The 27,991-nt window shown below is 41.0% G+C and overlaps 1 protein-coding gene and 1 long non-coding RNA gene across 3 annotated transcripts in view; one reads left to right on the top strand and one right to left on the bottom strand.

Annotated features, from left to right (window-relative positions):
* LOC125097577 (uncharacterized) overlaps positions 1-27,991 on the bottom strand; it is a 41,052-nt gene that overhangs the window by 12,918 nt on the left and 143 nt on the right. Inside the window, exon 2 of one of the 2 annotated variants that reach the window (XR_007126559.1) lies at positions 3,240-3,246. The exons of the other annotated variant lie outside the window; for it this stretch is intronic. This is a non-coding gene — a long non-coding RNA (uncharacterized LOC125097577). The remainder of the gene's footprint in view (positions 1-3,239; positions 3,247-27,991) is intronic. 2 annotated transcript variants of the gene reach the window in all.
* CPQ (carboxypeptidase Q) overlaps positions 27,521-27,991 on the top strand; it is a 486,593-nt gene continuing 486,122 nt past the window's right edge. Inside the window, exon 1 of the mRNA XM_047725337.1 lies at positions 27,521-27,678. The gene's annotated coding sequence lies outside the window, so the exon portion shown is untranslated. The remainder of the gene's footprint in view (positions 27,679-27,991) is intronic.

Genomic DNA, 27,991 nt, shown 5'->3' with positions numbered 1-27,991 from the left:
ACCTCTCTGTGGCTCACTTCCTTCACCTATAGAAGGGGGAAGGTGATAGGAGTACACTCCTCATAGGATTATTACGATGATTAAAAATTTATTATTTGTAAAGCACTCAGAATAGTGCCTACCATACAGAAGACACAATATAAGAGTTCTTAAAATAAATACAGCAGTCTCCCTTTATTCATGGTTTCACTTCTTGTGGTTTCAGTTACTCATGGTCAACCCTGGTCTGGAAGCGGGTGATCCTCCCCTGATGTATCATCGGAAGGTTAATGGTACCCTAACGTGAGGTCATGATGCCTATGTCACTCGCCTCACTTCATCTCATCACTAGGCACTGTTACCATCTCACATCGTCAAAAGAAGGGTGAGTACACTACAGGAAGATATTTTGAGAGAGACCACATGGAAATAATGTTTATTACAGTATACTGTAATTCTTTGATTTTAAAGATTCCTTATTGTTGTTCATTGCTTACTGTGCCTCATTTATAAACTAAACCTTACCGCAGGTATGTATAGATAGGAAAAAAACAATATATAAGATTTGGTACCATCTGCGGTTTCGGCATCCGTTGTGGGGGGTGTTGGAAGGTAGTTGGAAGGTAGCAGATAAGGGGGACTGCTGTACCAAGTTCCAGTAGGAACTGGGAGGCTATATCTTTATGAAGCAAAAAACAGAGATGGTCACAAATTTTGTATTTGTATAAGTGAGGTGTGTTGATATCTATTAATAATCTATTCAACATTTTACAAATATATTAACTCATGTAATACTCCGCAAAAATCTTCTGAGGTAGCATATCAGTACCCATTTTACAGGTGAGATAATCGAGGCATTAAAATTATATGGCATTAAAATGAGGCATTAATTATATGGCATGAAAATGGATGGATATAGCTGTGCACACCTATCTGGCTCCTCTCAGATACCTAGAGCAGAGTTAGGGACCCTAGGCTCCTGCTTCAAGGACTTTGCCCAAATGTTTTCTGTAACATTAACATGTCCCAGCTGATATATGAGTTATTCAAGGTTGTGAACACCAACTCCATTGACTCTTTCTCCAATTCTGCTATTTAAATTTTACTTTAAAAAATTATCTTGGGGCACCTGCGTGTCTCAGATGGTTAAACATCTGCCTTCGGCTCAGGTCATGATCTCTAGGTCCTGGGATCAAGCCCCATATCGGGCTCCCTGCTCAGTGGGGAGTCTACTTCTCCTTCTCCTTCTGCCTCTTTCCCTGCTTGTGTGCTCTCTCTGTCTTTCTCTCTCTCAATGAATAAATAAAATCTTAAAAAAAAAAAAGGATCTTTTACTACTACAGAATCAGGGCATGTACATTATCATATATTAGGAAATAAAGACCAGTGAAAATCACAAAATAAAAAAATAATCCTACCCTTCCGTGAGTACTAGTGCTAAGTACTTATCCTTCCAGAACTTTATTTGTATTTCTTTATTTGTATTTCTCTTTTTTCCATAAGATGAGATCACGTGATACATACTACTGTTCTATTTTATTGCCTGCTTCCCCCCACTTTTCTGATTGATGATCTCTACTTTTCCATTTCAACACATTTCATCTTATCTAATAAACCATATTTACATTGCCCAACTGTCTCGAAAATGTGCTTTATCACTGTTTATCCAAACTTGAATCTCATCCAGGACCATGTTTGCATCTGCCTCTTATGTCCCATAAGCTTCTTTTAATCTATCCCTTTTTTCATGACACAAAATTGTTAAAGAGACTGAGCCAGTTGTCTTGCATTCTTGAACTTTATTTGTTGTTGTTTTTTTTTTAATTTGGAAAAGATCCCAAATTTGCAGAAAATTTGCAGTACAAATAATTTGATTTTCTTTTCCAAAGTAGGTGAGAGTAAGCTGCTGACATGATTGATACCCTATCCCATCTGCTATTGTTATTTGCTATTTACTCATACTAGTATGGACTCCTGGATCCTATTTAACCAGCTACGATCTTTATCTCCGTGCTTATATTATTCCCTATTTGGCTAGTGGGAGTCCCTTTAAGCTGGCTTCAGTATCCTTTGGATGTAACATGTCTCTACATTCTTTGATCACTTTTGTAGTTTTTGGCACCAAAAGTAGTATCAGGCTTATCTGTCAGCCATTGACCTAAGAATCCCTTATGTCTGTTAGCAGAGAATAGTGTTTAGAAACCAAAATCTGTGCACTCAGTATGCTTATTGCTGTTGGAGTGTCACTGCTCCCAGATCCTCTCCATGTACAGAGCTGGGGAATGTGCATATGCGTGGGTGTACACTTTTACATTAAAAAAAAAAAAAAACTAGCTATCTACCTATCTGTCTACAGTATCTGTTTATCTACCATCATCTTGAAACCCTTGTGTTCACATCATCATCTCCAATTTTAATCCAATGCCACAGAGTTCTAGTTTTCTCCTTTTCATATTTGTAATTTCCTTCTCCAACAATGAGACACCTAGCTCTTACTGCTTGCAATACATGTATTTACTGAATCAATCCACCCCTACATAACCAGCCTCCTTCCTTCTAGCTTCCTTACACCACTTGGGCTCCAAAACCTCACACTGGGCTGACCTACCACATGGATGCCCCATTCACTCAACTGAAGCCCTGCCACCTCACACCACTCCACCCTGTATGGTGGGCATCCTCCTCACCCCATTGGTGACCCAACCGACCATGCCAGTGCCCTCCTGCCCGCCCCCATGCCTTTGTTATCCTCCTAGTCCTCTCATACCACTCCGAGCCACCCTGCCATATGGATGCCTTCCTCACTCCGCTCAGACTTCATTGTTTATACTGGGTTAAATCCCTGTGGGGAAGGGACACCCTCCTCACCTTGCTTTGGCTACCGACATGTCACCCATCCACATGGAGACACACCCTACCCCGCTCAGTGTCAACTCTTCACAGCAGGCAGCCCAACTACAAAAATGTTCTTCTCACTCTTCTTGGTCAGGCTACCCTGTGCGAGGCTTAGCCCTGGTGTGGATACCTTACTGCTTCCACTCAGGCTCTAGCATGCTGCTCTGGGCCACCACAGCTTATTTTTACCTAACCCCTAACATACACACTTTGTTTGCTCAGCCCCACCTAATAGCTTTTGCACAAATTATTCAAGAAGAAGAGAGGAAGGGAAAGAAGCAGAGGAAGAGGGATCACCCTTGACTCTGGAGGGAAAGAATGCTGGCACTTTACCACTAGCTTCCTCCCTCACCGGTAACTGAGACCCCAGATCTATTCCTTAGATGCTAGATAAATCCTAAGTGTTTAGTGGTAATTCCACAGATACCATGGGTTTCTTTTCTGTGGGTATTTTGTCAAGAGAAAGAGCCAGAAAGAGATTCCTATTGTTCTTTCCCAAAGGATTTGATGAGGAGAGATGCCAGTTTATTATTAACTAGTAGGGGAATGTCATGGTTTGCAAGAGATACTACAAAAAAGTGCACAGACTGACTGTCCTAAACAACAATTTATATTCTTACAGCTCTGGAGGCTACGAGTTCAAGATCAAGGTGTCCCCAGGACTGGTTTCATTTGAGACCTCTTTCTTTGGCTTATAGGAGGCTGTCTTCTCTCTGTGTCTTTATATCTTCTTCTCTCTGTTTATCTGTGTCCTACTTTCTTCTTCCAGTAAGAACACTAGTCATACTGGATTGGGGCCCACCCTAATGACCTCATTTTAACTTAATTACCTCTTAAATATTTTTATCTCCAAATATAGTCACATTCTGAGGCAATGGGGGTTAAGACTTCAACATATGAATTTTTGAGGGGACACAATTGAGCCCATTACAGGGACATATTCCCATAAGGCTAAGTCTTACATTCTTTGTGTGGTCAGAGCGTTTTATGCAATGTAGACTTTTAGGGCTTCCTTATTTGAAGGATTAACTTCTTTACAAAAGCTTATTCTTATCGTTTCCCATCAAAATTCCCTATTACCAAATATGAGGAAAATGTATGAATATTTTAGTGGGGGTGGAGAGGAGGTTTTGGTCTTTGGGTTTCCTGAATAGCAAATTAAAGCCAAGGGCACCAATATCAAAAGAAAGTGAACATGTACTAAGGGGACCTGGAAGGTTCGCTGCAGGACCTACTGAAGGAAACAAAATGATTCAGAGGCTCTTGTTCTGGGAGAGATGTCTGGCTCAGGGGTCCTGGGTTAAATGCAGAGGTTGGAAACACTGACCTATGGGATAAAAAGGGTGCAGTCCAGGATTTTGGGAGGAACTACATTCAAGATGAGACTGAAATGGAAGATCAGGCTCCACTGTACCATGGAGTATAGATACCAAGCAGTATTGATCCAAACAGATCGAGGTATCAGACACAGGATAGGAGTAGACATAAGGAACCAGAATAAGAGGGTTTCGAGTAGAAGGTACAAAATGGAACATGGAGCAATTTTCTGAAGTACTGGGACATAACTGTAGGAGCTGTTTGTAGATCCTCAGCAGTCCAGTCATCCTAGAACTATAGGAAGTGTTAGGGTAACCGAACCAAGTCAGGTAATTTGTAAATTAGAACTTTCTTGGAAGCAAATGACAGACATTCTAACTCAAATAAGCTTAAATAAAATATTGGAATGTATTGGTGCATGTAGCTGAAAGGGGCAAGCTAGCCTCAGGCACAACTGGATCTTGGGGCTCAAATTTATCACTATTTCCCTCCTGGTGTGTGCTCAACTCTGCCTCCCTCTTTGATTTAGCTACAATTTTTTTTTTTTAAACCACATATGACCTTTTTAGGGCTAGGAGAAGCTAAGAGAAATGTTTTTGAATAGGACAACTTCCTTTTTTTTTTTTAACTCTATCAATATAACTCATATTTAATTTTTTTCAAGCTCCTGCCCAATCTTTCTTTTTATTATTATTATGTTCAGTTAGCCAGCATATTGTACATCACAAGTTTTTGATGTAGTGTTCAAATGATGCATTAGTTGCATGTAATACCCAGTGCTCATCACAACAGTGCCCTCCTTAATACTTATCACAGTAACCCATCCCCCAAGTTCCCTCCTTTCTGTAACCCTCAGCTTGTTTCTGAGAGTCCAGAGTCTCTCATGGTTTGTCTCCCTCTCTGATTTCTTCCCATTCAGTTTTCCTTCCCTTCACCTGTGGTCCTTCGCTCAATTCCTTATTTTCCATGTATGAGTGAAACTGTATGATAAGTGTCTTTCTCTGCCTGACTTACTTCACTTAGCATAATCCCCTCCAGTTCCATCCATGTCGATGCAAATGGTGGGTATTCATCCTTTCTGATGGCTGAGTAATATTCCATTGTATATATGTACCACATCTTCTTTATCCATTCCTCTGTTGAAGGGCATCTCAGTTCCTTCCACAGTTTGGCTATTGTGGACATTGCTGCTATGAACATTGGAGTGCATGTGTCTCTTCTTTTTACTACATCTGTATCTTTGGGGTAAATACCTAGTAGTGCAATCACTAGGTCATAGGGTAGCTCTATTTTTTACACCTTTAGGAACCTCCATACTGTTTTCCAGAGTGGCTGCACCAGCTTCATTCCCATCAACAGTGTAAGAAGGTTCCCCTTTCTCTACAATCTTGCCAATTCTTGTTTCCTGTCTTGTTAATTTTGATCATTACTGGTGTAAGGTGGTATCTCATTGTGGTTTTGATTTGTATTTCTCTGAAGGCTAGTGATGTTGAACATTTTTTCATGTGTCTATTAGCCATTTGTATGTCTTTTTTTGAGAAGTGTCTGTTCATGTCTTCTGCCCATTTCTTGACTGGCTTGTTTTTGGATGTTGATAAATTTTTTGGATGTTGATAAGTTCTTTATAGATCTTGAATACTAGCCCTTTATCCAAAATGTCATTTGCAAATATCTTCTCCCATTAGCTGATTGCCTCTCGGTTTTGTTGACTATTTCCTTTGCTATGCAAACTCTTTTTATCTTGATGCGGTCCCAAAGTTTGTTTTTGTTTTTGTTTCCCTTTGCTTTGTAGACAAAAATTGAGAGAAGTTGCTGTTGCAAAGGTCGAAGAGGTTGTTGCCAGTGTTCTCCTTTAGGATTTTGATGAATTCCTGTCTCACATTGAGGTCTTCCATCCATTTTGAGTTTATCTTTGTGTATGGTGTAAAGAATGGTCTAGTTTCATTCTTCTGCATGTGGTTGTCCAGTTTTCCCAGCACCATTTATTGAAGAGATTCTTTTTTCCATTGGATGTTCTTTCCCACTTTGTGAAGATTAGTTAACTATAGAGTTGAGGGTCCACTTCTGAGGTCTCTATTCTGTTCCACTGATCTCTGTGTCTGTTTTTGTGGGAACAGGGCAACTTCCACTTTCCTTCGTCTCTCCAGAAGAATCTCCCCTCTCTCTTCCAATGTCTCTACTAAATTTTAAGGATGACTCTAGAACACTTTGAGTCATATCCATTCATAAATCAATCACATGGACAGGAAGATGGCATACTCTGAGTGGTTATATTGGTTCTGGGAGGGGCTTGGCACAACTGTATCAGAATCATGTGGAAAAGATCCCTAGAAGGGCAGCAAAGTGCTATCACCAGAAAAAGGGAGAAAGGATGCAAACCACACATCCATTACAGACACCTATACCAAAACCAGGGAGTGAGCACATTTTACATGCTCCAGCAGCTGCTATCCTGATATATTCTGAGTGCTAGATGATCCCTAACCCTAGAAGGCAGGTCTGAGGACTCTTTTTTTTTTTTTTTTTAAAGTAGGCTGCCTGCCCAAAGTAGGGCTTGAACTCAAGATCTTGAACTGAGATCACGACTGGAGCTGAGATCAAGAGTTGGATACTTAACCAACTGAGCCACACAGGGACCCCTGGGCTCAGGGTTCTATAAGACATCCTAGAAGTTCTTGCTGTGGCACTGGCCTTCTTCTGAGTCAAACCCTGTTAAACCAGTGTCCTGTTAAACCAATATCCACTCTGGCCCACTTTTGCCTGTCATTTTAGTGTTCTTCTAAGAGATCAGTAAGCAATTAGCTAGGCCATAGCACATGTAGTAGGCAAAGTACATCCAAGGTCAGTCAAACAAAGAAATGAATCTTCAGGTCTCTGGTGAGATGTTTCCTACTATAGAGGCTTAGTGACTGTTTCTGCTTGTAGTAGAAAATGTTATAATCTATTCCAAAATATGGAGGAAATGTTGGTTTCTCAGTGCATTTCCTCCCTTTCTTCTGTCCTTCCTTCCATCCTTTTATCCATCTCTCTATCTTCTATCATCTATGACACTTATACAGTATCCATTACGTGTCAGACACCACTCTAATGTGCTTTTTATAAATATCAGCTCCTTTGTTCCACATAATCGTCATATCCTAACGGTATGCTTTGTGTCCCAGTTGAGGAGAAGTTTTCTTCATCAGGCTTATGAAAGTCCTTAAGTTGATCCTGAAGACTTGGGAAGTCAAAGTAATCAAAAATTAAAACTAGCAAAGAGAAACTTAACTCAGAACAATTCAAGATCACCCTCATCTGTCACAAAAAAGAAGAAAATGTTTAATAAGTATTCTTTGACATATTTAGTGTCTGGGTCTTTTAAAATTAGACCTTAAGTGTCTGGATTACCTTATTGTGATGTAAGTAAATGGAATTCAATCAAAATCATTAAGGGTCTTCTGTGTACTAGATATTATACTAAAAAAATAAACTGACTTATTTGTCCTTAGTGGATGAGACACAGTTCCTGCTCTCATGAAACTTACTGTCTAGAGAATAATAGTCAAATGTGGCTGAGGTTGATAATTATCTCCCTGTTTATTCCATCCTCCTTCCTATTAGTAATAGAATCCCCAACAGTTTTAGCTGTGCATATGGTTGCCAAGCTGGAAACTGATTTCCCTAGCACCTTTGTGATTAGATTTGGCCATGAAATTACATTTTGGCCCATCAGGTGTGGGTAGAAGTAATGTAAGCAACTCCCAGGTGACATTGTTTAAAGAATCTCCTTTTTCACTTCTTTTGTTCCCCTTCCTATAGTTTGGAATGTGCAGATATGGTGCTTGGACCACAGGATAAGCACCATACTCTCGTAGCCTTTCTCAACTGGGTTCCTATAAGGGAATTAAGCCTTACAGAAAATAACTTAAGTAACTCTTATCTCCATTATTCCAAGGATAGTACAAAGCTATCCTGTTCTAGATGCATACGGAAAAAGTTTTAACACAATGGATGCTTTAAAGGATTAAAACTTAATTCTTTTGTGAAAACTCCATTGAGAAGGGCTGCTTGAGGATGCTGGAGCAAAACAACAAAACAAAACAAAACAAAACAAAAAAACAAGAAGGAACCTGGATTATTGGAAGTCCATAGGGACCACAGCTTCCAACCCATTCTAGACTGCCTGCCCATCTCTGGACTATATGAAAGAGAAATTAATGTCAGTATTATTGGAACCACTATATTTTATGGTGTCTTTTATACAGCAGCTTAGCTTTTTGCTTGTCTAGTTTATACCAACAGGAGAAAGAGCATCATTGTGGGACTCAAGAGGCTTGGGTTCAAAGAGCTGTGTGATGTTGGGCTATTTTGTCTCAATCTGAGAAGATAAATAAGAGCACTTTGGATATTGTCTTTGGCACAATCCTTCAGCCAAGGGAGGCCATCTGGACAGGGCAGCAGCTGCAGACTCAGGGAGAAAAACTCTAAAGCAATGCCAGGAGGTGCTTTTTCCATTTGCGTCCTCCTGCCCAGCTTGGTCCTAGACCCTTCTGGGGTAAATACCCCTCTTATTCATAAACCAAAAATTCATGCTGCCAAAGAATGAAGTGGATATATAAAAGAACTGTCGGACCAAACACATATTAGCAAATGGCTGGCCTTTGTTTTGGGAGACACATCTTTCCTCAAAGAAGAATAGCTAGAGTTGCCAGCAGAGGGGTGGTTAATATCTTGGGGCATGCATTCTGGGTTCTGCTGGACTTTTGTTTCTCTCCGATATGGTGACTTTGCAGCACCTAAGTCCAACAGCTGATCTCCCTCTACATGGTTTTTACTAATAATCATGGCATACCGGCTGTAACTACCAGAGAGGTCCTAATTAGTACTGAAGCTTGAAATGCACACCCATGGACATTATTGCATGTGATACTTAGAATCAGTTAGAAAGTGAGAGAGGTATCAGTCTAGATTTTGTAGACGATAAAACTGATGTCTGAAGAATTTTAAATAACTTATGGAAAGCCTGTCTCTCTAGATATATAATTATACTATGCAGCTCCTCTATGTATTGAGTAAAAATGGCCTCTATGGTAGATTGAAGTATTAACCCCATTTTTCTCATCTCTCCCTTCAAAAGTGAGTTCGTAGTTCCCCTCGTTAGAAGCAAAAAGTACTTCCTGGTCTCTTGACTTTGGACTCAGCTGTCTGACCTGCTTTGGCCAGTGGAAGATAATGTGCCAGGGGTAGATAATGTGCCTGTTCTGAGCCTCAGTCTTAAAAGACATCACAGTTTCTGCCTGCACTCTGAGGCTTCTGCCATTGGCATGGGAAGGAGATGCCCTGGATAGTCAGCTACATCAAGGAGGATGAAAGAAGCCCCACTCAGTAGTGCTTCCCCTTGAACCTGGGGCTCAGAATGAGCACACGTGGAGCAAATCTGAGCCCACCCTACAGCAAGGCACTGAGCTCAGTTAAGTTTGCAGACTGAAGCTGAGCAGCCAGCCAAGCTCAGCCTAGGATAGGCCTGGCCAACCTGCAGATATGTGAGCAAGAATAAATGAATATAGTTTTATGACACTGAGATGGTTTGTCACAGACTGAGATGATCTTTTAGAACACTTTTTCAGCTACTATGGAAACATGACAGGTACCATTATTTTGCTTATATAATTCCTTAATGGCTCTGTGTAGCTTTTATGATGAAGTCCACACTCTAACTGACCTCTAAACAGTCTTGGATCTGATCCTTGCCTGACGGTCCCCAGCATCTCCTCCTCTACATACCCATTATGTCGGGTCTCTACATGGGTCATGCTGTTTGACACCTCTACACTTTTGTGTACTAGTTCCCTCTTCCTAGAATGTCTGGTTTCCTTCTCTGTCCAATTAATTCAAATCATTCTCTAGTATCCATTTCCTGGCAGTTTGTTGTATGCCTAGCATTGTGCCACAATTTCTACTTTGTGATGACTGTACCCACTTTCTTCTGACATTTAATCACTGCTGCCTGTCACTGATATCTTGGGTCTCTATCACCCCTCTTAGGAGATCAATTCTCTAACAACACCTCCTGCCTGGCCCACAGACAGTAGCCACTGCTAAGCTTCTCCTGAGAGAGTGCCCCTCTCATCAGCATATCCTTACTGCTGGAGTAAATGGTTGGTTGGTGGGCTTTCTTGCCTTTGGTAATTTATCTCGTATAACTGTCTGGTAATCTCTAGCATCTATTTGGTAATCTCTCTGGACTTTTAAGCCATTCCTCCTCCATCTGCCTTGGCCCCTCTGGAATTTGCATTTCCTTTAGTGTGGAGCATCATTTTCCCCCAGATTCCCAAAAAGCTAACTTAGCTGCATGTTAGTATCATCTCCTGAGGTCATTGCCAGGTGTTAAATCCCGTGTCAGTGGAAAGTGCTACCATGTCAACAAACTCTCCCTTATTCATCTCTATGTTCCATCCTTCCTGACCCTGCATCTTTAGGGGCAGTCTGATTATTTTCTGAACTCCTGCTGGTACATATTAGCCAGATCCTGCATTGGCTTTGGGTTGTAATCCCTTATTCCCATACAAAGTCCAGCCCAGGGCATCCAGAGCCCTAATCTTTGCATAGCAGACCTGCCTCAGTTGAGAATTTTACTGGCTTTGAAGCTTTCCTGTAATGATTAAGAAGGGTCATCAGGCTTTTCTGCTCTCCTGTGTGGGAGATGAAAGCCTCTTTATATGATACCACAGGAGTGGGCTGGCTTCCACACTTAGCTTTTGATTATAAATTAATCACTCTCGACCACTGTCTATTGCCTGAGCACAGCCACTCAATTCTAGTGTTCTTACAATTTCTTCCATATTTCTCTAATGCATCACACCCTCTTTTTGTGCTAAAGAAATATGGAAATACTCAATGAATAAGACCACCTGCAAGGAAGGAAATTCTGAAAGGGGGCTAATAGCCGCGGGCTGGTTGTTGGCCAGCAGTCCTCCCAGAAGTTAGGGAAGTGAAGGCATAGAGGCATGGAGCCCTGTGGTAGGGTGGAGGACAACAAGCAATTTAGAACTGGAGTTGGGAGCTGGAACCACATAGTTATCAGTAGTGCATGTCTTCTGAGAGTTAGTTTAGTTGTTATTCTACTGTAACATGCAATCTTTGTGAAGTCAGATAAGGTAGCTAGATTCCTTGCTCACAATGAGGAAAAGGCAAGTGCTCTCCTTTTGTGCTTCTCAATTACTCCCACCCCTTGTCACAGGAATAGGATAGAGAAGTATAGAATAGGGGTCCTGGCAAAATGCTTACAGCTGAGGCTTTATTCCAACACTTGGGGGAATCTGTCAGCGCCAGTCATTGGTGCTTCCCCATATGGCCATGTTCAAGGGTTCCTGTACCAGCCAGCCCTTCAGGGAGACAATGGCAATGACTAGTGATTGTTCCCTTCATCACCTCTTAAGGGGTAGAGGACATAGTTGGCAGCTCTAACTTCCATTTCTGGGATTATCACCATCCACTTTGCAGCAGAGACTCGACTTTATTAAAGGATTTACTCTCACTTATCAGTCTGTTTGAGAAGGTAATTTTTTCAGTGTAAAAGTAATACAAGTTATTTCTAGAAAAAAAAAGGAAATTTCATAGACAGAAAAAGAAGAAATAAACACATTCAATCTCATTGTCTGTGTGTCTCATCACAGACAACCACTGTTGCATTTTGGTACATTTTAGTCCATGTTTTTCATAATTTTATTTTACATGGTTATAATCACATAAAGCATATTTCCTGCTTTAGGCTTTAATATTATAAAAAGAAACATTTTTTCCATTGTAATCCTTGTGAACATAATGTTAAGAGGAATATTACACAGCAATGAATGTATTGCCCACTTAATCATATTCTTGTTTAGGGAAGATATAGGATTTATAAGAAATTATATATTTATATAATTGAAATGCTATAAATAAGGCCTCTATTAAGGCTTTTAATTAAAAATTATATGCTGATATTTTCCATGTTACAAAAAATTATTTCTAAGTAAATTGCTGCATTCTAAGTGAATGTTCTGAAACTTATGAGCCGTTTGGTATTATTAGTCATATGATATTCCGTTGGTATTTTGCGATAGTAAATTAATCGGCTGTGTTTTTGGTGATTAGAACAGACATCTAGAAGTACATTATTTAGGTAAAAGAGTGTGACAAAGACTGCTAGCTTTTCAATAGACCCATTGTCTCTTTTTCCTGGGCACATAACTAGACTACATTTCCCAGTGTCCTTGCGTGAAATGTGCCCATATAGCTGAATTCTATCCAGAGGGATGTGAGTTACTTTCAGGCATCCCCATAAAACATTACAGGCACACTTCTCTGTATTCTTTTTACTGCTGCAGAATGACCCCTGGACATCTCCATTGAAGCTGGCCAAGGATCCATTATTTCCAGATTCCAGAATGATTGTATAATTGTGTAGAGTCCCTTCTAGAGTCCCTCCATCTCTCTCTCTCTCTCTCTCTCTCTCTCTCACACACACACACACACACACACACACACACACACACACACGAGACCTGAAATAGTTCAGTCACATCACTTGAACAAGAAATATACTTCTATTTTATTTGAGGGATTATACTACATTTTTGGGTCAATGTTTCAGCAGCTAGTGTTAATAAACAAATATACATTTTAAAATATCTTTGTATATTGGGTTATTTTTGGCACTTATTTTTAAACTGCTATCTAGAAATGTACTGTGAATGCATATACTCATCTGCAATGTATGCAAAAGCCCACATCAGTGTCAGCAGTAAAAATATATTTGGCACCTTGCATGAAAAGATTTATCATCATTAACTTTGCCTTTTTTGATTACTAGTGAAGTTGAATATTTTTTTGTTTATTAGTCATTGGTATTTCATGTTTGTTTCAAATATGGAACTGTATGATTTTTTTAAAGCACTCAAATGTGTCTTTTCTTCTGTGATGCCTTTTATTGTTCTAATGTTTACAGATAATTTGAAATTCATACTCTACTGGCCTGAAGAGTCAAGTTTACTTTTTTTGGTTAATATTTTAGAGGATCCCAAAATATAACTGTATTTTAAAGGTATAGTAAATAATATTTCACAACCCATAAGACCAAGGAAAAAAACAACTGGATTTGGTCCTGTAATTCTGGGAAAACTGAATTGTTAATCAGATAATTGCAGAACAGCACATTCAAAACAAATACCAGGCAGTTCGTTTGAAATTCTGATGTTGGAAAACAGGGCCACCACCTGGTATGTTATATATTTATTTAGTTTTGGGGAGGGTAATTTGGCTGCAATTCCCTGTAATTAGGAACAGTATTATAATGGAGTTTAGCTCAACTCATACATTGGCTTTGACTTACATGACATGTTACCATCTTGGGTTTCTTACATGAGCTGAATGCTTTCTTCCAAATGCTATTCTCTGCTAGAAATGGGGGAATGGGCAGTGACCAGGATTCCAGAAGTATAACCCATTCCCCTCTACTTATTTTTACCTATCTCTTCTTACATGGCTCTGCCAGCTACCTTTACCTTACCCTCATGGCTGTCTTGGTCAGCTCAGTCTCAGCTATTATTAGGACAAACAATACAAACATTTATTGAGTCTTACTCTGTGTCAGGTACTATTTAGGTGATGGAAATATAGTGGTTGTAAAGGAGTAAAAGAAAACTCCCTGTCCTTGAGGAATTTTCAGACAGTATATGGCAACATAATAAATAACTAGTGTTATATACTATGTTAGAAAATAGTAAGTGCTATGGAAAAAAAAAAGTAGAGCAAGGTAAGGGTAATTGGGCTCTCTGGGGTGGGGAGGGGGGCTGTCTGCAGTATTAAACGGGTGGTCAGGGTTGGCCTCATGGAGAAGATGAGTTCTAGGCAAAAACTTGAAGAAAGTGAATGAGGAGAGTTGGTCAAGTAATATCTAGGAAAGAGGAGCAGCCAGTGCAAAGTCCCTAAAGCAGGGGTGCTTAGGGAGTAGCTAGAGGGAAAGAGGGGCGGGGGGTGCTGGAGCTGAGTAAGCATGGGGAAGGGAGGCAGGGGTGGAGGCTACACCATGCAGTATCTTGCAGGCCATTAGAAGCACTTTGGCTCTTACTCTGGGCACAATGGGAAGGCACTGGAGGGTTTTGGACAGATGAATGACATTACCTGACTTACAATGTAAAAAGTTTTGTTCTTATTATCTATTGCTGTGTAACAAACCACCCCAAATCTTACTGACTTAAAACAATGTGTTATTATTTCTCATGGTTCTGTGAATTGACTAGGCACAGTTAGGCAGCTCTTCCTTGAGGTCTCCAGTCAGATGGCAGGTGGTTGGGTCCTCAGCTCAGGCATTGACTAGGACCCCTCATAAAGGTTGGGCTTCTCAAACATGGATGTTGGGATGTTGGGGGAGCTGCAAAGGCAAGCATCCCCAGAGGCCCAAGTGAAAGCTGTGAGGATTCTCAGGAACTAGCCGTGGAAGTCCCAGAAGGATACTTCTGCCTCATTCTAGTGTTCAAGCACGTCTCAGAAGTCAGTCCAGATTAGTAAGAGGTGTTTTAGACTCTTCTAGCTGGGGGATGGCAAGGTCACTTGCAAAAGAGTACGTGGGATGGGAGGTATTCTTCTGGCTAGCATGGGAAAATATAAAATGCCTCCTCTAACTGTTATGATGAGAAGAGATTGGGTGGTGGGGGGCAGGATGGGAAGGGGCAAGTGCCAAGTGAAGACTAAGACAGTTATTGCAACAATCTAAGCAAGAGATGATGGTGTTGTGATAGGATAACAGTAGAGATAATATAAAGTCATCAGATTCTAGATTTATTCTGAATGTAGAGCCAACATTATTTATTTTCTCATTATTTACTCATATTATATTTTCTCATTATTTACTGATACCTTGGATGTGGGTGTGAGAGAAAGGAGTCAAGATGTTACCAAACTTTGTTCTGGGCAACCAGAAGGATGGAGTTGCCAGCAGATAGGAAGAACATTTCAGGTAAAGCGGATTTGGACATGATTAAGTTTGAAATGTCTGTTAGATAGCCAAAGGAAGAACTTAAGTTAGCAGTTGGCCATACACGCTGAGAGCAAGGATGGAGAATATTTTAACACATTTAAAATCACTATGAGTGCTCTATCAGTGCCTTCTGAACTTTAAAAAGCTGATAGATTTTTATTTTTCTCATTTTAAAATGCTACCAATAGCACTAATTACAATAGCCACAAACTACACACCTTCCAGATGCCTACCAACAGTAGAATGGACAAATATATTGTGGAATATATAATGGAATATATATAGCAATGAGAATGAATGAGTCATAGTTATGTACAATAATATGAGTGAGTCTCAAATATTTAAAGATTTTTAGATATTAAACTGTAGTAAAAGCATGGAACATAAAATTTATTAAGTGTACTATTCAGTAGTGTTACATATATTCACATTGTGATGCAACAGATCTCCAGATCTTTTTCATCATGCAAAACTGAAAAACTATACATTAAACACAACTCCCTATTTCCCCTTCAGCTAGCCCCAGGAAGTCACCATTTCTACTTTCTGTTTCTGTGACTGCTTTAGATACTTCATATAAGTGGACTCATACAGTATTTGTTTTTGACGACTTACTTATTTAGCTTAGCACAAGGTCCTCAAGGTTCATCCATGTTGTAACATGTGACAGGATTTTCCTTCCCTTTAAGGCTGTATAATAGCCCTTTCATGTATACACCACATTCTGTTTATTTATTCTTCCACTGATGGGACACTTGGATTGCTTCCACCTCTTGGATCTTGTGAATAATGCCTCTATGAACACGGGTGTGCAAATAATCTTCTCAGGCTTCTACTTTCAATTCTTTTGGATGTATACCCAGGAGTGGGGTATCTGGCTCCTAGGTATTCTATTTTTACTTTTTTGAGGAACCATCATACTGTTTTCGCTAGTGGCTGCAGCATTTTTCATTCTTACCAGCAGTACACAAAAGTTCCAATTTTTCCATTCCCTTGCCAACATTTCTTACTCCCTCTTTTTTTAAATAATAGCCATCTTAATGGGTGTGAGGTGGTATCTCATTGTGATTTTGATTTCTATTTCTCTAACAATTAGTGATGTGAGCATCTTTTCATATGCTTATTGGCCATTTGTTTATTATCTCTGGAGAAATGTCCAAGTCTTTTGCCCATTTTTAATCCATTGTTTCTGTTGTGGTGGTTTTTATATATTCTGAATATTGGCCCCTTACCAGATATATGATTTGCAAATATTTTCTCCGATTCTGCTGGGGGATATTTTTACTCTGTTGATTATGTCCTTTGCTATACGGAAGTATTTAATTTTGATGAAGTCAAATTTATCTATTTTTGCTTTTGTTCTGTGTGCTTTCAGCATCAGATCCAAGAAATCATTGCCAAACCTAATGCCATGAAATTTTTCCCCTATATTTTCTTCTAGGAGTTTTATAGCTTTAGGTCTTATACTTCGGTTTTTAATTCATTTGAGTTGATTTTTGTATATGATATAGGGTTAGGGTTTATTCTTTTCATGTGTATCCTTTCCCATCATCTTTTGTTAAAGCCACTGTCCTTCCTCACTGAGTGGTCTTGGCACCCTTGTCAAAGATCATTTGGCCATTTACATGAGGGCTTACTATTGGGCTCTCTATTATATATTATTGGTCTATACATCTATCCTTATGCCATCAAACATTTTTTTAAATGAAAGAAGATAGGCACAAAATAACAGGAACTATACGATTCCATTTATATAAAATTAAAAATGATTAAATCTAAACTATAGTGTCAGAAGTCAGTGTAAGGATATCCTTATGGGGGTGGGTGGCTGGAAGGGGATATGAGAAGGGCTTTTGATGGTATTGGTAATATTGTTTCTTGATCTGTGTGCTGATTATACAGGTGTATTCACAAATAAAATTCACTGAGCTATGCGCAGGTATTTAGCATTCATTTACTTTCAGAATTTTTATAACTATAATCTTCTTAAAAAAGTAAGCTCTTCCCAGGGCACCTGGGTGGCTCAGTCGTTAGGCGTCTGCCTTCGGCTCAGGTCATGATCCCGGGGTTCTGGGATCGAGGCCCGCATTGAGCCCCACATTGGGCTCCAACCCTAACTCGGACCCTAACCAGCTCCATGGCAGGCCTGTTCTTCCTCTCCCACTCCCCCTGCTTGTGTTCCCTTTCTCATTGTGTCTCTCTCTATTAAATAAATAAAATCTTAAAAAAAAAAAAAAAAGTAAGCTCTTTCCCCAATGTGGGGCTCAATCTCATAACCCCCCAAATCAAGAGTTGCATGCTCTATTGACTGAGCCAGCCAGCTGGCCCTATACTATTTAACAGTCTTAAAACTGTTGCATGTAAATAGAGAAATATGATAAAAATCCATTGATTCTATATTGATTTTAATTACTATGACATGTGTGTGTGTTTTTCTCTATTGGATTCAAACTTAGTAGATGAGATAAGAGTTTCAGTATTAAGTTTCAGCCATTCGCATTCAGGTCGGCTTCTTTTGTCACATTCCTGGCAGAGTAGTTAGGAATGAGCCATGAAAGAGAATAAGCAATGCTTCATATTGCATTCTTTGAAGGATCAGGGTGTTAAAAATGGAATCCAACTGAGTAAATTTGAAGATCTAATTGGGTTTATTAAGTGATTCATGAATCAGGCAGAATTTCCAATTCCCCCGCCCAGCCTGTAAAGAGAGGTCTACAAAATGGACAGTTTTTTACAGGAAAGAGGGCAGGGTAAGCAAGATATTAGCAAAAGAAAGGATTGTTTCAAGCAAGGTCACCTTTCCTTAAGGGGAAGGCACTTGGAGTCTTATCATGCAGAATAATTCATCTTCCTTTTGAGTAGTGAGATAAAGAGCACGGGTGTGACAAATCACTTTATTGGTGCTCACCAGAAAGTGCCTGACTGACAGCTCAAGACTGCGTTTCTAGGGGAGGGTGCACCCGCAGTTAGGTTAGGTATTAAGGCCGGGTTTGGTGAGTTAGCCTAGCATAAAGAGACTCCATCTAGGCCTGTGCTTTTCTTGTGAACACAGGTAATGTTGACTTTTGCTAGCTGAGGAACAGCATCTGACTATAACACTCTCCTTAACTGTAATATTCTGGTAATGTCTACTCTGACAAAAGAAACGTTTTTCTATATTGCCAAGCTAATCAGGATAACTGGCAAAATAAAGACCCATCAGTTATTCCTGCAAGCCCATGTCAAAGGCAAAAGACAGTGCAGACTTCAACTGTTACCTATATTAGAGCATCCAAACCTGTGTGGCTTGGCATCCTGAATGCCAGGAATGAACTGTAAGTGTGTGGAGGCCCAGATTCTACTCAGCCCTCAGGGTGGTCAAGCCAGGCATGGGGAAACTGAAACTACTTGAGGGGGCCTCCTCCAGCAAGGATATGCCTCAATCCTTCAACCCAGTTTGCCTTAAAGATAACATTTTCTTTGTGTGCAGTGATATGCAAAAGGTTGGAAAGTCAGTAATGAGAAGACATGGTAAGAAGGGACCCTAGCACAGTGAACATTTCCACTTACAAACAGAGAATTACTCCTCAATCCTGGTAGTAACTCAGGTTACTGAGATGGGCAACGGGTCTCTAAGGAAGTAAGGGATAGTGGTTTATTTAACAGTAAGGTAGAGTGGTTTCCAGGGAAGGCTCTAGAGTCAAACTACTTGATTTTGAGTGATGGCTCTACCACTAACCAGAAGTTTTATAAAGTACTTGAAAAACAGAAAGACACTGATCTGTGCCTCAGTCTATGCATCTATGATTCATAGAAATGTACCTCATAGAATCATGTGAGAATTAAACTGCATTGGCTCAGTGTTTATTATATAGTAATTATCAAGAAGTATTAGCTATTATCAACATTGAGTACCACCGAGTAATATTTATGGAGTACCAAGCTTGACTGTCAGGCTTGCTAGGAACTTTTACAAAATTTAACAAAATTTTACAGTTTTTACAAGGTTTATTCCATCAAACCTGCCATGTAAGTTTTATTATTTCCCATTTTATAGATAAGGAAACTAATGCTTTGGTTAAATGACTAGCCTATGGCTACACAGCTAATAAATGGCAGAGGTAGACTTTAACTTCTAGGTCATGTAAACCTATGATCTTCAAATGTTTTTGCTAATATACTCCCTGGCACAATTTAAAAAACAAAACAAAACACATCTATGATTTTCATTGTAAGGTTAATAGTTGCAAAGAATAAAGTTTCCAACATGTTGTAAATATTGATGTCTCAAAAACAAAACTATTATATCACACTTCTGTCTTTGTTTTGTAGAGCAGGGGGCACAGAGAGGGAGAAAGCTTGAGCCTTGGTAGGGGGAGGAGATGGACAGAGAGAATCTTAAGCAGGTTCCACGCCCAGCTCAGAGTCCCACACTGCTCAATCTCACGACCCTGACATCATGACTTGAGTCGAAATTAAGAGTTGGGGGACGCCTGGGTGGCTCAGTTGGTTAAGCAGCTGCCTTCGGCTCAGGTCATGATCCCAGCGTCCTGGGATCGAGTCCCACATCGGGCTCCTTGCTTGGCGGGGAGCCTGCTTCTCCCTCTGCCTCTGCCTGCCATTCTGTCTGCCTGTGCTCGCTCGCTCTCCTCCCTCTCTGGCAAATAAATAAAATCTTTAAAAAAAATAAATAAAAAAAAAAAAAAAAAAAAAAAAAAAAGAAATTAAGAGTTGGATGCCCAAGGAAGTGAGCCACCCAGCCACCCTTATATCACTCCTCTAAATGTATCCCGTGAATTTTAAGTTCTACAATGGTTGGATATTAACCATTACTCTGTTAAAAGAAAATTCTTGAAAACCTTTTAAAAGGTCAAAATTTTGCATTGCTCCTTTCCTACCATGAAATTGTTTTTCCATCCTAATGACCCTTATCCAGAATTTTATCCCCCTATTTTTTAGTTTCAAAATATTTTGTGGATTGCTTTATCATACTTTTTATTCACAATAATAAAAAAAAACACATGTAAATTTAACCTCAAAAAGTTCCTGTGTTACAGAGCTGGAACAAATAATCCTAAAATTTGTATGGAACTCCAAAAGACCCCAAATACCCAAAGCAACTTTGTAAAAGAAAAGCAAACCTGGAGGCTCACAGCCTGCTCTTCAGGTTATGTTACAAAGCTGTAGTGAATCAAACAGTATGGCACTGGTACAAAAATAGACACATAGATCAATGGAACAGAATAGAAAACCCAGAAATGAACTCACAAATATATGATCAATTAATCTTTGATAAAGTAGGAAAGAATGTCCAACGGGAAATAGACCATCTCTTCAACAAATGGTGCTGGGAAAACTGGACAGCAACATGCAAAAGAATGAAACTGGATCACTTTCTTACATCATACACAAATATAAATTCAAAATGAATTAAAGACCTAAATGTGAGACATGAAACCATTAAAATCCTAGAGAAGAACACAGGTAGTAACCACTCTGACATTGGCCTTAGCAATTTCTTTCTAGATATGCCTCCTGAGGCAGGAGAAACAAAAGCAAAAATAAAATATTGGGATTACATCAAAATAAAAAGCTTCTGCACAGCAAAGGAAATAATCAACAGAACTAAAGGCAACTTACAGAATGGGAGAAGATATTTGCAAATAATATATCAGATAAAGGGTTAGTATCTAAAATGGTTAGAGAACTTTTAAAATTCAACACCTAAGAAACAAATAATCCAATTATAAAATGGACAGAAGACATGAACAGACATTTTTCCAAAGAAAACATACAGATGCAACTGACACATGAAAAGATCCTCAACGTCACTCATCATCAGGGAAATACAAATCAAAATGACAATGAGGTATCATCTCACACCTGTTAGAATGATTAAAATCAACAATGTAGGAAACAATTGGTGTTGGGGAGGATATGGGGGGGAAAAAAGGATATGAATCCTCCCACACTATTGGTGGGAATGCAAACTGGTGCAGCCACTCTGGAAAACGGTAAGGCATTTCTTCAAAAAGTTGAAAATAGAACTCCCCCTGATCCAGCAACTGTACTGCTATTTACCCAAATAAAAAAAAAAAAAACTAATTCAAAGGGATATATGTACCCCAATGTTAATAGAGCATTATCAACAATAGTTAAACTATGCAAACAGTCCAAGTGTCCATCGACTGATGCGTGGATAAAGAAGATGTGGCATACACACACACACACATTTACACACACAGTGGAATATTATTCAGCCAAAATAAATGAAATCTTGTCATTTGCAATGATGTGAATGGAGCTAGAGAGTAGTATGCTAAGTGAAATAATTCAGTCAGAGAAAGACAAATACAGTATGATTTCACTCACATGTAGAATTTAAGAAACAAAACAAAAGAGCAAAGGGGAAAAAAGGTCGGGAGAGAGAGGCAAATTAAGAAATAGACTCTTGGGGGCGCCTGGGTGGCTCAGTGGGTTAAGCCGCTGCCTTCGGCTCAGGTCATGATCTCAGGGTCCTGGGATCGAGGCCCGCATCGGGCTCTCTGCTCGGCAGGGAGCCTGCTTCCCTCTCTCTCTCTCTCTCTCTGCCTGCCTCTCCGTCTGCTTGTGATCTCTCTCTGTCAAATGAATAAATAAAATCTTTAAAAAAAAAAAGAAATAGACTCTTGGGGCACCTGGGTGGCTCAGTGGGTTAAGCCTTTGCCTTTGGCTCAGGTCATGATCCCAGGGTCATGGGATCGAGCCCCACATTGGGCTCTCTGCTCGGCAGGGAGCCTGCTTCCTCCCTCTCTCTCTTCCTGCCTCTCTGCCTACTTGTGATCTCTGTCTGTCAAATAAATAAATAAAATCTTAAAAAAAAAAAAAAAAAGAAAAGAAATAGACTCTTAACTATTGAGAACAAACTGATGGTGACCAGAGGGGAGGTGGGTGGGGGGATGGGTAAAATAGGTGATGGGAATTAAGGAGTGCACTGGTGATGAGTACTGGGTGTGCCATGGAACACCACAGAAGTGTTGAATCACTAAATTGTGATTTAAATTGCAATATTTGTGTTACACTGTACATTATTATACTGTATGTTAATTTACTGGATGCTATTATGCTATTTACTGTATGTTATTACACTGTATGTTAACTAACTGGAATTTAAATAAAAACTTAAAAAAAATCCTGTCTTATAATTGAATTATTTTAATTACTGATAGTACATCATTTATTAAAATATAAATATGTTACACATTTAATAAATAGTTATTGAACATAAATGTAAGCTATTGGAAATGAACTTTCAGGGGACACATGGGAGTGACAGGTGTTTATGCAACTTTGTTTAAGGGAAATATCAAAATGTCCCTTAGCTTGGCTTCTGGGACATCTTTTCCCTTAGGGCAATGCATTTTCGAGAGGCATGGGGTATGCGAGAGGAATTTTTTTCGTTTGGAAAGCAGAAGAAAGGCAATTATAAAAGACATCTTTCAGGCAAATCAATGTTTGGAAGGAGAAAATAAGATGTTTGAAGTTCTGATCTTCAAACTGGTGACTTAGAACTCTCCATGCCTGTCTGCCTCTTGGAAAGTCCGAGTGCTAAGATAACCACACGCTCCTGTTGTTCTGGTGTAATTACTGAAAACACCTCCTGTCACTCTCTAACTACCTCAGTTTGGATGATATTATTGGTCACCCCATCTAGTACCTGTTCAGCTTTCCCAAGGGAACATGTATTCACATGTGAAGACTGTTCATAAATGAGGGGATGTCTGACTTCTTTCTTTCCTGCTAAATTTTTAAAATATTTGTTGCATACCTATTTTGTGCTATACACTGTAAGTTACTTTGACATCCATTTTCTCATTTTATCATCAGAATTGCCATGCGAGGTGTTTTTATTGTACTCTTTTTTCTTTCTTTCTATTTTTTTTTTTTTTTTTTCAGAGAAGAAAGCTGAAAACCCAGAGAGTTTAAATGACTGGTCATAGCTAAAACGTGGGTAAATCAGAATCCATGCCCAGTCTCCCTGTCTTTAAAGTCTATGCTTATCATCAAGACCCGCTCCTGGGTCTCCAGCACAGGGCACACTGGCTTCTGTTGTCCGGTTCCCTTCCCTGGCGCATGGGGTCCCACCTCCTGAAACTAGGGTGGCAGTTTTGGTCTTTTCATGACCAGACTGCGCTGTTGCCCCTATTTCCGTGCAAAACACCCTCTCTCCGGCTTTCTTTCATAGCTATCCACGCTTTCTCTTCATCTCTGTCCTAATTCTGTTCATCAGTATCTCTTTTCTGTGGCTATACTACACCCAACCCATTTGGGAGCGGCCCCCAGAGTGATCTCTCTAGAATGCTAACTTCATCATGGCCCTGACCCACTTAAGCCAGTGTGGTGCTTCCCAGAAGGAAAAAGTCTGAACCTTACCAAGATTCACAGCACTCTTTTCCAACATACAAGGCGCCGCACTGAACTCTCCTTTCCTTCTCCAACCCCCATAGGCCTTGTCAGTTGTTTGTGCCGCACATGTGTCTACCTCCCAATCCTGTCTTCTACTCATATATCAAGTCCCAGCTTCGATCCCTGAGCAACTTTCCTGGGCTCTGTGGGTCTGTCTCTGCTCCACTACTTTGGTGCCCATCCAGTGATGGTGCTGGAGCCAAGGAGTACAACCCCTCAAAGCCAAGTGCTCACATGACTTCCTATTTCAAGCATCCAGTGTTGTGTGATATGCACTGACCATGGAGGGAGTATTTATGCAATGGAAGCTGGCAAATGATACAAATCAGGTCTTTTTAATTTATTTTTTTAATTGGTTGGTAAACATTTAGCAGCACAGTACTGTGATCCTCCTAAGTTTTCATGACACTCTGACTACTATTTATTTCTTCATTTATTCAGTGAATATTTACCCACTGCTTCCTCTGTGTCAGATACCACTGTAATAGCTGAGGATATAAAGGTGGGGCAGTCGGATAGTTCTCACATCATGGGGCTTATAGTGTTGAAAGGGGGGAGACAGACCTTAGACAAATAGTCACATATAAGATATAAAATAATTATGTTAAAAACAAAAAATGCTTTACCGTGTCAGAGGATATTTAGCCTAGTCTAAGAAGATTTTTCCTGAGCTAAAATCAGAAGGATAACTTTGGGTTGAAGAACGAACAAGGTGAGGGAACAGCATTCCAGGCCGAAGGAACAACATGTGCTGTGTTCAGAAAGAGTAGGAACCTCAGGAGCAAGGGAGAGTGGACAAGTTTGGCTAGAAGGAAGCTGGGAAGCTTGGCGGGAGAGGCAGGTACAGAGCTAAGGCCACACTGAGTTTTGAAGACTCAGGAGTTTCCCTTTTATCCTAAGAGAAGGGCAAGTCACTGAAGTGTTTTCAGCAGGAAGACCACCTGGTGTAGTGGAAAATCAGTACAACATGATGGTTGAGAAATCAAGTCCGGAGCCAGGTTGCCTGGCTTAGAATGCTTCCTAGTATCTTACTAGTAATTTCTCTCTGCCTCAGTTTCCTCCTGGGTGAAATGGGCATTAAATAATACCTACCCTGTAGGGCTGTTTATGAGATTGTAAAGCTCTGAGAACAGTACTTGGCATATCATAAGTGCTATGAAAGTGCTTGTTAATTAAATAAATAAAAACATCTTTGTTAAGATAGCTGAACGTCCTGGGTACCTGTGGCCTACCAGGGATGCTGACATAAATAATTATAACAAAAGACATGGTAATACGAAGATAAGGAGGAGCTTATTTTCCAGTGGTTATTATGAGCAGAACTGAGGGTATAAAGGGTGTTCCAGTTGGAGAAAGCAACCCTAAGAGCCATGGACATACACAAATGTCACTGTAGTCAGAAGCTTAAAGCCTAGTGTAGGAAACGGATATGAAAGAAAACCAACATGGAAAAATATATTGTAGAAGTACAAGTAAGGAGTGATTAACTTTAACTCCAAAGCAAATAGGAGGTTTCCGGAGGAGGGCCCAGCATCGTGGCTGACTGCATGGGCTCTGGAATCAGGCTGGCTCAGCTTAGAATGCTGACTCTGCACCTTACTAGTTGTGGATTTGACTTCTCTAATCCTCAATGTCCTGCTTGGAAAAGCGGAAATAATAATAATATAATAATAATAATAATACCACGTAGCTCAGAGGGTTGATAAAAATTCACAGTTAATGCATGAAAAGTCTTAGTTAGCATAGAGCACTCAATAAACATTAAGCTATTACTACTATTACCTTACGAGATGAACTTTGAATGAGAAGGACTTTGCTCAGCACTAAAGGAATAACATAAGAAAAGGCCCAGGAGTTGAAAAGCATCTGACACAGTTAAAGAACAGCAAGTCAGTGCCAGTTAAAGTGTGATCATCACTGCCAGTCGGTGAACTGTTCCACAATGAGATAGATATAGATATTGAGAGTAAATATTCAGAAGTTAGAAGAAAACAAAAACAAATTGATGGAGGAATTTTATACTTGTATACTTGTTGTATACTCATAATGAAAACTGGGGCTTGTAGTTTTTGTGCTTTGTTTCTACTTTTTTTTTTTTTTTAAAGATTTTATTTATTTATTTGACAGAGAGAGATCACAAGTAGACGGAGAGGCAGGCAGAGAGAGAGAGAGAGGGAAGCAGGCTCCCTGCTGAGCAGAGAGCCCGATGCGGGCCTCGATCCCAGGACCCTGAGATCATGACCTGAGCCGAAGGCAGCGGCTTAACCCACTGAGCCACCCAGGCGCCCTGTTTCTACTTTTTCCAGCAAGATTTTAAAGATTAATTGAGAGAGAGAGAGAATGTGAGCAAGCTGGGGGGCAGGGAATGGTAGAGCGAGAGGGAGAAAATCCTCAAGCAGACTCCCTGCTGAGTGGGGAGCCCAAGTTGGGGGGCAGATTCTCATGACCCCTGAGATCATGACCGGAGCCAGAATCAAGAGTCCGCTCACTTAACCCACCGAGCAGGTGACCCTGTAGCAAGTTTTTAATGTATCTAACAAAAATAACAGTCCATGACTGATTAGAAGTAATAAAACTTGTCCTTTGCCCCAGATAGTTTGAGAAAAAAGTAATTCAGTGAGTCTGGATATAGCACCAAGAGATGAACCTGCAAGAGTGGGCCAGGATCACAATTGGGGAACTTCTCAGAAACTTCAATGTCTCAAAGTTCATACTTTATTCCATGGGCAACAGGGTTAACAAAAGTTTACAGAGATTATTAACTGAGGGTTATACGTATAGAGGTAAATGGACATTGCACGTTTTCTACTTTCTCCCCCAGGGAGCATGTGGTTTTTCTCTTTTTTTTAATTAAAAGATTTTTTTTTTCCCCCTGGTCAAGAGGAGAGACCTGATTTGCTCCGTGTTTCACAAAGATAACTGTTTGTATTTGATAAGAGTGTGGTTAAACAAAGAAATAAAAATTTATCAAAACATAAAAACGTTGAAAATACTTGAACATACACTCTGTGACCAGGAATGCATGGGACTTGTTGAGATAAGCTACACCAGGTGATCTGATGTGTGTCTTTTGTTCTGGGGCATCCTCCTACAAATAATGCATAAATTGATAGAATCGACTCTTCTGTATCTCCCAGCTTGGGTCATGTCCTCCATGACCATCACCACTACCTCTCTAGCAATCCTGCACTGGGCCAAATGGGAGAAAAACGTCGTTTTTTTGTTTGTTTGTTTGTTTTGTTTTTTTAAGATTTGATTTATTTGCCAGAGCGGGGGTGGGGGCGGGGGGTGGGGGAGAGAACACACAAGCAGGGGGAGAGGCAGGAAGAGGGAGAGGCAGGCAGAGGGAGAAGCAGACTCCCTACTGAGCAAGAAACCCTGTGCGGGGCTCCATCCCAGGATCCTGGGATCATGACCAGAGCCAAAGGCAGATGCTTAACGACTGAGCCACCCAGGCCTCCGGAGAATAAATAACGGTTTAAGAATCAGTGTCCGGCATCAAAGCGTGGGGTTTCCAGACTTCCGTTTGCCAGGCTCAGAGACAGGCCCTAATCTGTTAGGTTCTCCTTTCAGCCTCACTGCCCCTTCCTACCCCTAGCTGCACACTCATTCAAGCACATGTCACCTCCGCCAAGTGTTTCCCCTTACCTGAGGCTCCACACTTTCGAAAACACTCTCCTGAGTCTCCCCCATTCCTCCATAAACAAGCAAGGGCCAGGGGCCAAGGGCCCAGCGAGTAACCCAATTTTCCGACGGGCACCAGAACTAAGGTGAGCCCTCCAGTCACCTGAGCCTCAGAGGCCCTCTAGCGAGCCCCCATGAGCCCCTCCCCCGCCCCCCGCAGTCCCCTGTAGCGCCGGCCCCCTTGCCCCCCAGCCCCTCCAGCCCGCCCCGCCTGGCCTGGGCGCCGCCGGGCAGTGGGGGCAGGGCCGCAGTCACTAGACGGCGCAGAGGGCTCCCGGCGGGCGCGTCAGGAGTGTGGCCACCGCCACCTGAAAGCGGGGCCGCGAGTCTGTCCCGGAGTACCGGGGTACCGCCGCCGCCGCCCCCGAGGGGTCCCACAGGTGCGTTCGCCGCAGCCCCCCCCCCCCCACCCCGTGCCCGCTCGCGTCGGGGTCGAGGCCCGGGCTCTTCCTGCGGGCGGGCTGAGCGACTGCGGGCCGCAGGGATGGCTTTTTAAATCGCTCCTGCGTGGGAGCGACTGGAGGGGTGGGGGGGGGGCGCGGGGGCTGGGACGCCACGGGAGACGGGCGGGTCGTGCGGCTTCCGTGACAAGGGAGGACCGGGCCCAGAAACGGGAAGCCGAGCGCCGGCGTCGGGAGGAAAGAGGACGCGACGGAACGGCCGCGAGGGAGGCGGTGGCTGGGCCCGAGCGGC

The sequence above is a fragment of the Lutra lutra genome, chromosome 4 (assembly GCF_902655055.1).
Source record: "Lutra lutra chromosome 4, mLutLut1.2, whole genome shotgun sequence".
NCBI lineage: Eukaryota > Metazoa > Chordata > Mammalia > Carnivora > Mustelidae > Lutra > Lutra lutra.
The sequence above is the reverse complement of the archived record's forward strand: the minus strand, read 5'-3'. Positions and strand labels throughout refer to the sequence as shown.